Source organism: Pelobates fuscus, chromosome 5 (assembly GCF_036172605.1).
Source record: "Pelobates fuscus isolate aPelFus1 chromosome 5, aPelFus1.pri, whole genome shotgun sequence".
Taxonomy (NCBI): Eukaryota; Metazoa; Chordata; class Amphibia; order Anura; family Pelobatidae; genus Pelobates; species Pelobates fuscus.
The window spans coordinates 175,748,563-175,760,902 of NC_086321.1; the positions used below are offsets into that span (position 1 = coordinate 175,748,563).

Here is a 12,340-nt window from a genome sequence, read left to right on the forward strand (position 1 = left end):
AAGCCAACTCTGCCACATGAGCTGGAGGGTCCAGTGGCTACCATCCGTCAGTCGGCCTGGGCTTGGGAAGCAGAGGGGCTGGAACACTGCTTCATAGATCTCCGTGGTCTGATGGGTCTCTTAAATCCGTGAGGATACTGGAGCAGTGAAATCGTGTGCCTCGTGAAGAACTGCAGTACCGGTTCCCAGTTGAAGCATGCTTGTGGCATCTTATGAATGGTTGACATTCATAAGACCTGATCAAATCCAAGCAATGCTGTTGAAGCTCAGTGCGCCGGCAATTGCTAAACCCGTCGCAACTCTAATTAATGAATCCTTGGTGTCTGGATGTATAAAAGTGGTGACGCTACTTTGGTTTCTAACTATCGCCTGGTATTGGTATCCTGGTATTGTCAAAAATCTTAGAAATGTTTTTCCATACGCAACTATGTGAGTACTACCAACAATCAAACTATCTGAACCCTAAACAATCGGGCTTTCGCCAGAATCACTTTACTACAACGGCCCTCTTAAAAGTTTGCAATGACATCCAAACTGGCATGGAACAAGGAGACCTAACTGGAGATATTTTCCTTGATTTTGCAAAGGCCTTTGACACAGTAGACCACGATATTCTACTGCACAAACTCAAAAACTCAGGTATTAGACACGAGGAGCGTGAGAAGCGTGTGTCTGTGCGGCTTATTGAAGGTAACACGCAGGGCTGAAGAATGACTGGAAGAGCCAGAGCAAGGGCTCGTGAGAGAGCACGTGCCCAGGAGCAAACCACACCTGGGCAGTCACAACTGCCTGGACATATTACAGAAAAACCTACTGAACAGCCTCAAGCGGCTGCTGCGGAGCTTGTGGGACGGGGAAGGCAGGGAGCTCCTGCAGGTCCAGCACCCAAGGCAAAGACAGGAGCTCAAGATCTCCAGATTTCAGGACAAATGTATTGGTGAACGTGGTGGCCGCAGGCGTGATTTAAATGATCTGGGGGTTAATACACGTCAGTCAATCGATCATGTCAAAGAGTCCAAGACAGGATCTTCGGGAGTGCCAATTCAGCTTAGCACCAACCATATCAAACTGGTATCACAACCACAATAGGTGTTATACCAGTACCACGTTGGCTTCAATCCACAGATGGAATCCAGGCTCTTGAGATCTGCCTTCTTTTTCAACATGAAGACTTGATTGGAAAAGCTTGTGCGTTTGATGGAACAATATTATTTTTGCCCAGAAGACTTGACAAGGTTAGCAAAGTTTTCAGCCAGACCCGTAATGGAGAGACAGTGAGGATTACAATAACTTTAACAAATGAGTTACCCCCTACTTCACCTACCTGCTTTCAATTCTACAACATTACTTTCAGAAGACTTCTGAAGATGATTAATATGAAGCAGATTGGCCGCAATTAGGGATTATTCTAGCTTTAGTGACTGAATAATCAAAATTTTATTAACGACAGGAGGCGAATATTTGCTATATCTTTCTTTACTGAGCCTCCCAGCAGCAAAGGAACAGTTAACAGTAATGTAAAAAGTTCAATCAATCAGATAGTATAACAGTATTATATGATGTCATCAAACTCCTCCCATATCCTCTTTCTTGCTGTGGTCGATGATATGTCTGTGTCAACCGTGTAAACTGTAACGATGAACTGCGGACTAAGTTATGGCAGATGGTGTATAAAGTGTGTGTAACCAGTAGACTGGAATGCATAGTAACTTACCTGGGCGGGTGTTAGAAAGTGAAAATAAAGAAGGGGGGAAAATATTCGCCTCCTGTCGTTAATAAAATTTAGATTATTCAGTCACTAAAGCTAGAATAATCCCTAATTTTATGGCAAGACAGGAGGCTTCATATTTGCTGTTTTAACGCTCCTATATGATAGAAGATGCAGCATGTGTCATAGGTTTGAAATAAAATGTACGGAATGTGGACTCTCTGGACCAATCTGCAGATGACAAAATGTCTGAGAGGGAGCTCCCCGCGCGAAAGGCTGAGGATGCGGCTGCTCCTCTGACTGAATATGCGCCAAAATTTGAGTCAATGCCTGCTTGCGCTAGTATCCATCTGATCCACCGTGCGACGGTGGGTGCGGATACCGGTTTGTGTGGTTTTACATAAGACACGAGGAGGGGTCCCGTAGGGGGGCGTAGAGTGGTGGTGGCATCTAAATAATGCCTTATGCAGAGTGCCACGCAGAGTGACTGTCTATTAGGAAAGTAAGGTAGAATACGGAGGAAGAATTAGTTTTGTTCGTCTGGTGATGGGAAACTTAACGCCTTCAGGCGAGAAGACTACTGCGTGGTGATCAAATGCTCGGATATCCGAGACCCTACGGAAGGATACCAGGCATAGGAGTAAGGCCAGTTTGGCCGAAAGTTGACGTAGCGACAAATTTTCATTAGCGGTCCAGGATTCTAAAAGGGAAAAGACTTGAGTGATATCCCAGAAACAGGAGTATTTAGGAAGAGGGGGTCTGGCTAACCTGATCCCTCGTAAAAGTCTACAGACTGAAGGATGTTTCCCTATTGACGCATTGTCAATGGGATTATGGGCCGCAGAGATAGTGGATCTATAGACATTAATTGATCGATAGGATTTACCTTGATCAAATAGGGTAGACAGAAAATTTAGGATGATCGTCAGAGGTGCTGAAAAGGGATCGGTGTCCCTTTCCAAACACCAGCTGACCCATGTCTTCCATGCAGCGATGTAAGCTCGACTAGTGCCTGGGGCCCAGGAGTCCCATAGGAGAGCCTGAGTTGTCTCCGAAAGTCCTGAGACGTTCCAAGATCCCCTGAAACGGTCCAAGCTACAAGCTGGAGCCGGTCCTGAAGAGTGAGTGGGTGAAAGTGCCCTGTTGGGTTCCTGAGGATGTCGGGTGATCGAGGTAGAAGAATTGGATAGTTCACTGATAATTCTAACAGGGTTGGAAACCAAGTCTGGGTTCTCCTTAGTGGAGTGACAATGACTATCGTCACTGTTAGGGCTTTGACCTGGTAGAGGGTGCGTTGGATCATGGAGAAAGGTGGGAACGCATAGGCTCCTGTCTCCGGCCAAGGATGTAGAAAGGCGTCGACTGCCCATGACTGGGGTCTGGGAGCCAGCTGATAAAGGCTTCCGTCTGGCGGTTCAGACGGGATGCAAACAGGTCCAGTGTAAGGGGCCCGCGAAGGCAATGAATTTGGTGGAACACGAGGGGGTCTAATTGCCAGTCGCTTACATCCCTCCAATGGCGAGAGAACCAATCCGCGACTAGGTTGTCCGTGCCCGGAAGATATTCCGCTCTGATAGATAAGTTCCGTTCTAGACAGAATTGGTAAAGATCTTTGGTCAGATCGGATAGTAGCTTGGATCGGGAGCCTCCTAACCGATTCACATAGCGCACTGCAGAGACGTTGTCAGGGGCGGACTGAGAGCCTTTGGGGCCCCCGGGCAAAATTAGATCCCGGCCCTTTGAATGCACAAATATATGTGCATTAAATAAATGTTAAAGGATCACTATAGTGTCAGGAAAACAAAGCGGTTTTCCTGACACTGTAGAGCCCTAAGGGTGCCCCACCCTCAGGGTCCCCCTCCTGTGGCACTGAAGGGGTTAAAAGCCATTCAGCAGCTTACCTTAATCCAGCGCCGGGCTCCCTCGGCGCTGGTGACCTCTCATCCCCCGCCGACGTCGGCTCCCGAGTGGAGCGGAATACGCATGCGCAGCAAGCGCGCATTTAAACAGTCCATAGGAAAGCATTTCTCAATGCTTTCCTATAGACGTTCTGCACGTCAGGATGACACCCACTAGAGGTTTGATTAACCCTGCTAAGTAAACATAGCAGTTTCTCTGAAACTGCTATGTTTACATCTGAAGGGTTAAAACCTGAGGGACCTGGCAATCAGACCACTTAATTGAGCTGAAGTGGTCTGAGTGACTATAGTGTCCCTATAAATATAACTCTCATATAATACGGCATTCCTTTGGATGTGTATATTGTGAAGACCTGTGTATCAATGCATGTTTGTATTGCATATGCATGTTTGAGTCCGTGTGAATGCACATGTGCATGTCTGGATGACTACATGTGTTTTTTTGTATATAGTGTCAGTGTGAATGCATATGTGACAGGTGACAGAGTGTGTGAGGTGGTGACAGGTGGCAAAGTGAGGTGGTACCTGGAGGCAGAGGGAGGGAGGGGGTGACTAGTGACAGAGTGAGGAAGGGGGTGACTGTCACTAGTCACCCCCTCCCTCTGTCCCTAGTCACCCCCTCCCTCCCTTACTCTGTCACCAGTCATCCCCTCACTCACTCTGTCACTAGAGTGAGGGGGTGATTAGTGACAGAGTGAGAGAGGGGGTAACTAGTGACAGAGTAAGGGAGGGAAGGGGTGACTAGTGACAGTGATTGAGGGGGTGACTAGTGACAGAGTAAGGCAGGGAAGGGGTGACTAGTGACAGAGGGAGGGAGGGGGTGACTAGTGACAGAGGGAGGGGGTGACTAGAGTGAGGGGGTGACTAGTGACAGAGTGAGTGAGGGGTGACTAGTGACAGAGTAAGGGAAGGAAGGGGTGACTGGTGACAGAGTGAGGGAAGGGGTGACTAGTGACAGAGTGAGGGAGGGGGTGACACAGGGACAGAGGGAGGCATGTGATGACTAGTGACAGAGGGAGGGATGGGGTGACTAGTGACAGAGTGAGTGACTAGTGACAGAGGGAGGGGGTGACTAGAGTGAGGGGGTGACTAGTGACAGAGTAAGGGAGGGAAGGGGTGACTAGTGACAGAGTGAGGGAGGGGGTGACACAGTGACAGAGGGAGGCATGGGGTGACCAGTGACAGAGGGAGGGATGGGGTGACTAGTGACAGAGTGAGAGAGGGGGTGACTAGTGACAGAGGGAGGGGGTGACTAGAGTGAGGGGCTGACTAGTGACAGAGTAAGGGAGGGAAGGGGTGACTAGTGACAGAGTGAGGGAGGGGGTGACACAGTGACAGAGGGAGGCATGGGGTGACCAGTGACAGAGGGAGGGATGGGGTGACTAGTGACAGAGTGAGGGAGGGGGTGACTGTCACTAGTCACACCCTCCCTCTGTCCCTAGTCACACCCTCCCTCTGTCACTAGTCACCCCATCCCTCTGTCACTGGGTCACCCCCTCCCTCACTGTCACTAGTCACCCCCTCCCTCTCTCTGTCACTAAAGTGAGGGGGTGACTAGTGACAGAGTGAGGGAGGGGGTGACTAGTGACAGAGTATTTGGAGGGAGGGGTTGACACAGTGACAGAGGGAGGGAGGGTGACAGAGGGAGGGGGTGACAGTGACAGAGGGAGGGGATGACACAGTGACAGAGGGAGGGGGTGACAGTGACAGAGGGAGGGGGTGACAGTGACAGAGGGAGGGAGGGTGACAGTGACAGAGGGAGGGGGTGACAGAGGGAGGGGGTGACAGTGACAGAGGGAGGTGGTGACTAGTGACAGGGAGTGACAGAGGGAGGGGGTGACAGTGACAGAGGAAGGGGGTGACACATTGACAGAGGGAGGGGGTGACTAGTGACAGGGGGTGACAGTGACAGAGGGAGGGGGTGACTAGTGACGGGGGGTGACAGAGGGAGGGGGTGACAGGACAGAGGAAGGGGGTGACCGTGACAGAGGAAGGGGTGACAGTGACAGAGGAAGGGGGTGACAGTGACAGGGGGAGGGGGTGACAGTGACAGGGGAAGGGGGTGACAGTGACAGGGGAAGGGGGTGACAGTGACAGGGGGAGGGGGTGACAGTGACAGGGGAGGGGGTGACAGTGACAGGGGGAGGGGGTGACAGAGGGAGGGGGTGACAGTGACAGGGGGAGAGGGTGACAGTGACAGAGGAAGGGGGTGACAGTGACAGGGGAAGGGGGTGACAGGGGGAGGGGGTGACAGGGGAAGGGTGTGACTGACAGGGGAAGGGGGTGACATTGACAGGGGGAGGGGGTGACAGTGACAGGGGGAGGGGGTGACAGTGACAGAGGAAGGGGGTGACAGGGGAAGGGGGTGAAAGTGACAGGGGGAGGGGGGGTGACATTGACAGAGGGAGGGTGAGTGGTGACACAGTGGGAGGGGTGGGTGAGTAGTTCCTACCTGTCTCTCTTGCTCCCTCTGCTCTCTCCCCGGCTGCTGCTCCTTCCCCTGCTGGCTGTGCGAAGGCTCTGTGTGAGAGGAGAGTGATGTCACTTCCTGGCTCCGCCTCTCCCCATCACACAAAGCCGCGTAGGCCAGGAAGCAGGAGACCTGGCAGAGAGGAGGTGAAGCTGCCGGGTCTCGGGTGAGGGTGAGGGTGGGGGGATTTACAGAGCTGTAGGTTGCTGGGGCCCTGCGCTGCATCAGGGGCCCCAGCAACCTAATAAAGGAAATTATTTTTTATTATTTTTTGCTGTTCCAGTTGGAGAGATCTCTGATCTCTCCAGCTGGAGCTTGGCTGTGCTGCCAGGCCCCTGACTGTCTTGGGCCCTCGGTCCATGACCGATATGCCCGAGTGGTCAGTCCGCCCCTGGACGTTGTCCATGCGCAGTACTAGTGAACAGTTGAAACAGTCTTTCGCGAAACTGCGAATTGCAAAAGATCCTGTAATCAATTCCAAACAATTGATGTGCAGTGCTTGTTCGGATGGGGACCAAAGTCCCGCTGTGGACCCTTGGGCGCATGTGGCGCCCCATCCCAGGAGACTGGCATCGGATTCCAGATCGCGTAAGCAAATCTGATGGGTTGATAACAATTTGCAAATGTCTTGTGCCATTATCAGGATGTCATCCAAATGTATGATGGATCGAATCCCCTGTGATCGGAGTAGCGCCATCACTGGTTTCATCAGTTTCGTGAAACATCATGGTGCGGAGCATAGTCCGAACGAGAGGCATGTGAATTGCCAGATTTCCTCTTGCCAGAGGAATTGAAGGAAAGCTCGATGGTTGCGAGCAATAGGAACTGTGAGGTATGCGTCTTTGAGATCGAAGCTGGAGAACCAATCTCCCACGCAAAGGAGGTCCCTGAGTAGATGGATGCCCTCCATCTTGAAGTGGCGATACCTGACAGTACGGTTTGTAGTGTCAGGTTGTCTGCTGCAGACATCTGTAGTGGTGTAGGTGGGGTGTCCTGGAAGGGGTGGAAAGGAAATCTATTTGAACCCTTGGACTGTGTGTAGGATCCATAGATCCTGAGAAAGTAATTCCCACTGTTGGAAAAACTGGTTAATCGACCTGCTATAGGTACATTGAAAGAAGGGAGATTTATTACCTGGAGCAGCTCTTCCGCGTAGGGAGGCAGATCCACGATAGATTGATAGACCCTCTATTAGTGAATAGTTGCCTGTGGTAGGGTCGGGGTTGTCCCGATTGCCAATAGTTTTCAGAGGGGCGAGGCCTGTAGCCTGTGAAGGCGATTCTGCTGTTCGTTCGGCCTCTATAACGTCCAGCTCTCCCAGAAAAACGGCCTGACTTAGAACGAAAAACCCTGCGCAAGGAGGATTGGGCCTTATTTAGGGTGGTGAACACCGCTACATGTTTGGAAAGGTCTTTCATGAACGAGTCCCCAAACAGTAATCCATTGCCTCTGGTCCCAGTTCTCGGGAGCTCAGATCGGCTAATTTTGCATCCAGTTTGTACAGTGCCGCCTAGCGTCTCTCGGTGGACATGGCCACATTAGCGTTGCCTAGTAAGCATAAGGCTCTCTGGGCCCACTCTCTAACTGTGTTTGGGTCAAATCTGGCGTGAGAGTTACCTTGTTTGGAATGGTCGGTCGAGGGCACTCAGCTCTGAGTTTTGCCCTAATTTCTTTGTCCAGTGGTTTGCATAACCACATTTTACAAAAGTTGGAAATGTGCTCTGGTGGAGCCCATTCTGCCGACCGTGGGTGTCTGATGACCCTGGGGTCAAATAAAGGGACACCCGAAGCATCCAGAAGGATGTCTGAATCGGGTCCTTTTGATTAGGTAGTATAGCATCTAGATCTTTATGTGTGAGAAAGGTTTCCTTGACAAATTCCGATGGGGTATCCCCTAGCGCATTCGCCGAGGGGTCCTCATCAGAATATCCAAGGAAATAATCGTCAACCCCGTCTAACGTGTGGGATGTAGACCCTCTAAGGGGTTAAAGTTAGCTTGAACGGGGCGAGTGGCAATCAATTTTTGGGACTTGGCAGGAGCCTTGCCCTTGCCCGCAGACCTACTCTCCCCTTTCCAGGGGCGTTTGCGTGTAACCTCCTGATCCGAGGGTTGAGAGTCCTCGGAATCAGAGAGTTGACGTGCAGTAGGGGTGACTTCGGCCGAAGTCTTCTCATGAAAGGCTGCTAATGCCTTGGGGATGGAATCTGCAATGGTTGAAACCAACCAGGTTCTAAGTACCTGGGATATAGCGGGCTCATTATTGTCAGACATGGTATGTCTTAGAGCGGTTGCCAAACAGTTAAGTATATTAATTTGAAAGAATGGAGTTCACCCAAAATTATTTTGATGGGGGTCACCCAAAATATTTGTGTAGTTTAATACGTAGGCGGCACTCAATATTTAGTGGGGTTGTCCACTAAAATATACACAAGTGGGTTGTACCACTATGATAGTAAACAGTGGGGTTAACCACTTAATTATAACCATAGACAGTGGGGTTCACCACTGAGTAGTAATAAAGTGTTGTATCACTTAATTATAGTGTATTTGTATAAGGGGGTCACCCTTAACAGTAATATGGTTGTTAAACCACCTTAAGAATTGATATTAAAGTGTTGTATCACTTTAATTATAGTGCATTTGTATAAGGGGGTCACCCTTAACAGTAATATTGGTGTTAAAACACCTTAAGAATTGATATTAAAGTGTTGTATCACTTTAATTATAGTGCATTTGTATGAGGGGGTCACCCTTAACAGTAATATTGGTGTTAAAACACCTTAAGAATTGATATTAAAGTGTTGTATCACTTTAATTATAGTGCATTTGTATAAGGGGGTCACCCTGAACAGTAATATTGGTTTTAAAACACCTTAGGAATTGATATTAAAGACACTCAATATAATGAAGTGGCAGATAATAAAATGGTGGGGGTCACCCACAAAGCCTTCCTTTATTTAGTAACAACAATGATAATACAGCAGGTGTTTTTGGAAAAAATCCTGAGAAGGAAATAAAAGGGGGGAAAAATCACTAAAAGAAATTAAGGTATTAGCACTTTAAGGTGCTATAAACAGAAGAGGAAAATAGTACTTACCAGATTCGAAGTCAGGCGAGTTGATCAGTGACTGGAATGCGAATAAAATGGCCGCCGCCAGCAAAAGGGCGGGAAACAATGCACTTGCAAAGTGCTGATGCGAACGGGCGGGGTAACGCGAGGGCGCGAAACTGAGAATAGTAAAAAGCAGTAACCACAAAAGCAGGGGAAACCTAAATAAAGTTTAATAGGAAATTGACAAAGTAGTCCAAGATTGAATAGAATGAAATTAAAATAAATAGAGCATAAATGTTTCCACAGAAAGTGTTGTTAAAGTGATAAGTGAATAAAGTGTTAAAGGTATATGACCATTGTAATTCATTTTTTAATTGAAATAGTGTATTAAAGGTTAAATGGTACAGCAATATAATTGGAGTAGACTCACCTGGGAGGCAAGCAGCAAAGAAAGAGGATATGGGAGGAGTTTGATGACATCATATAATACTGTTATACTATCTGATTGGTTGAACTTTTTACATTACTGTTAACTGTTCCTTTGCTGCTGGGAGGCTCAGTAAAGAAAGATATAGCAAATATGAAGCCTCCTGTCTTGCCATAAAATTATTACAACCCTAACGATCCTATTGACATCAAAACTCACCACCTAACTATATGGCCAGGCTTCACCACCTCCATTCTACAGTATGAAACTAGTATAATGTTGTGTATTGGTGTGAGCCATAAAGTCCTAAGAAATGAAACTGTTCTGGATATTATGTACAACGTGTATGGAAAAGTTGGAGCACATCACTTTTGTGATGCATGTAGCAAGGAATTAATCGGACAGATTGTTCTCACAAAGTACAACAACAAGACTTACCGTGTTGATGATATCAACTGGGATTTCTCACCAGAGCCAAAATGTAAAAAATCAAACAGAAGTGAAATAAGCTACATTGAATACTACAGAACACAATACAATAAGGAAATTACAGACCAAACACAGCCATCTGGTGTTCCTGAAGGACCAATTCAACTGATCCCTGAATTTTGTTACCTGACAGGTTTAACTGATAAAATGAGGAGTGATTTTACTGTGATGAAAGATTTGGCAATACATACCAGGTTAACACCTGATGAAAGAGAAAAGCCAATAGGAAAATTCTTAAACTATATCCACAAGGATGAAAATGTTCAGAAAGAACTACGTGACTGGGGAATTAATTTTGACACCAAACTTCTGCCATTTACTGGTCGAATTGCACCTCCGGAGAAGATTTTGCAGGCCAGGGGAACAGCAGAATACAATCCTCAGTATGCAGACTGGTCCAGAGAAATCAGAGGGCCTACTTTAATCCGTGTAAAACATTTAGAAAAATGGCTGTTGATCTACACAAAACGGATTTATGATGCTGCTAATACTCTTGGGGGAATAAAAATGAATAAAGCAGTAATGTTTGAAGTTGATGACAGCACTGATGCATATCTGAAAGTTTTACAACAAAAGGTTACATCTGATACACAAATGGTGGTTTGCATTTTGTCCACTAATCGCAAGGACAGATATGATGCCATAAAGAAATTTTTTTGCGTTGACTTTCCCATTTCCAGCCAGTGTGTACTCGCTAAGACTTTGAACAAACCTCAAACTGTAGTTTCAGTTGCTACAAAAATTGCATTGCAGATGAATTGCAAAATGGGAGGTGAACTCTGGAGTGTAGAAATACCTTTGAAGGACCTGATGATAGTTGGCATTGATTGCTACCATGACACATTATCTGGGCGGAGATCTATTGGAGGATTTGTTGCCAGTTTGAACCAAGGCATGACTCGTTGGTTTTCACGATGTGTTCTCCAGGATCAAAAGCAAGAGATTGTTGATGCTCTGAGGTTTTGCATGCAAGCTGCATTAAAAGCCTGGTATTCACACAACAAAAAATCTACCAGCTCGTATCATAATCTATCGGGATGGAGTAGGAGATGGTCAACTGAAAACTTTGGTGGATTATGAAATAACACAGTTTCTGGATTGCATTAACTCTGCCGGGAAAGACTACAGCCCTAAACTAACTGTTGTTGTGGTTAAGAATCGCATAAATGCACGATTCTTTGCACATGCTGGTGGCAAACTTAATAACCCGCCGCCTGGGACCATTGTTGATGTTGAAGTCACCAGACCTGAATGGTATGACTTCTTCATAATCAGCCAGGCTGTAAGAGCAGGCACGGTGTCTCCAACTCATTATAATGTTGTATATGACAGTGGTGCTTTGAAACTGGATCACATGCAAAGGTTAACATACAAACTTTGTCACGTGTACTTCAATTGACGTGGAGTAATCAGAGTACCTGCTCCATGTCAATATGCCCATAAACTTGCCTTCTTAGTGGGACAGCGTATTCACAGAGAACCACATATATCGCTTTCTGAGAACCTCTACTATCTGTGAATTACACCAAGAATAAGTCGTACACATTATTCAGGGACTTAAATGCATAAAACAGTACGTTAACCATATTGAAAAGAAATTTAATTTTTAATTTTTATGTTTTTTTTATTTTTGCACGACTGCTTCTTGATCTTGATTGATTAGTGGAAAACTGCTGTTGACTTGACAAACCAGAAATTACCGTATATTCCTACTTCTGTGCAAAACAAAAGTTTTTTTTTTTTTTTCATGAGACATTCCAAGCACCATACCAGCCCACTGAAGTGGTTGGGGTGTCACAGGTGCCTTTGCACCCGCTCACCGTAATTAGTCAAACTGTTACAGAATGGTTTAACAACTTGCCCGGGGAACACCTGCTGCTGCCTCCCCTGGAGCCTGAGGCCTCTGCATGAGGCTTCCGTTGGCTCCACTGAGCCAGGTAGTGCAGGACTGGCTTATTGGCTGAGAGCGTCAGCTGGTCGCTCTCCTCCAGTGATCGCCACCCTGCACAGCTATGCTTAGCTCAGGGGAGGTGCTACTAGTTGCAGAGGGCAGCAGGTGCCCGGTGGATTTTAGGTAAGTTCTTAAACTGTTAAAATACTTATTATTGGAGGGTACTCCTGGCACCATAACCACTGCACACAAATAAATCTTGTTTTTAGGCCAACCTGTAAAAGATGGTACAGTGAATTAAAGAGACTTTTTTCCCCCTCAATTGTTTTGGTGCCACGTATGAAAAACATCTATACTATAGATGATAAGTATTAATATTTACT

General features: G+C 47.1%; 1 pseudogene; it reads left to right on the top strand.

Moving 5' to 3' along the window:
- The first annotated feature begins 672 nt into the window (after positions 1 to 672).
- On the top strand, positions 673 to 11,465 carry LOC134612672 (piwi-like protein 1; annotated as a pseudogene).
- The last annotated feature ends 875 nt before the right edge of the window (positions 11,466 to 12,340 follow it).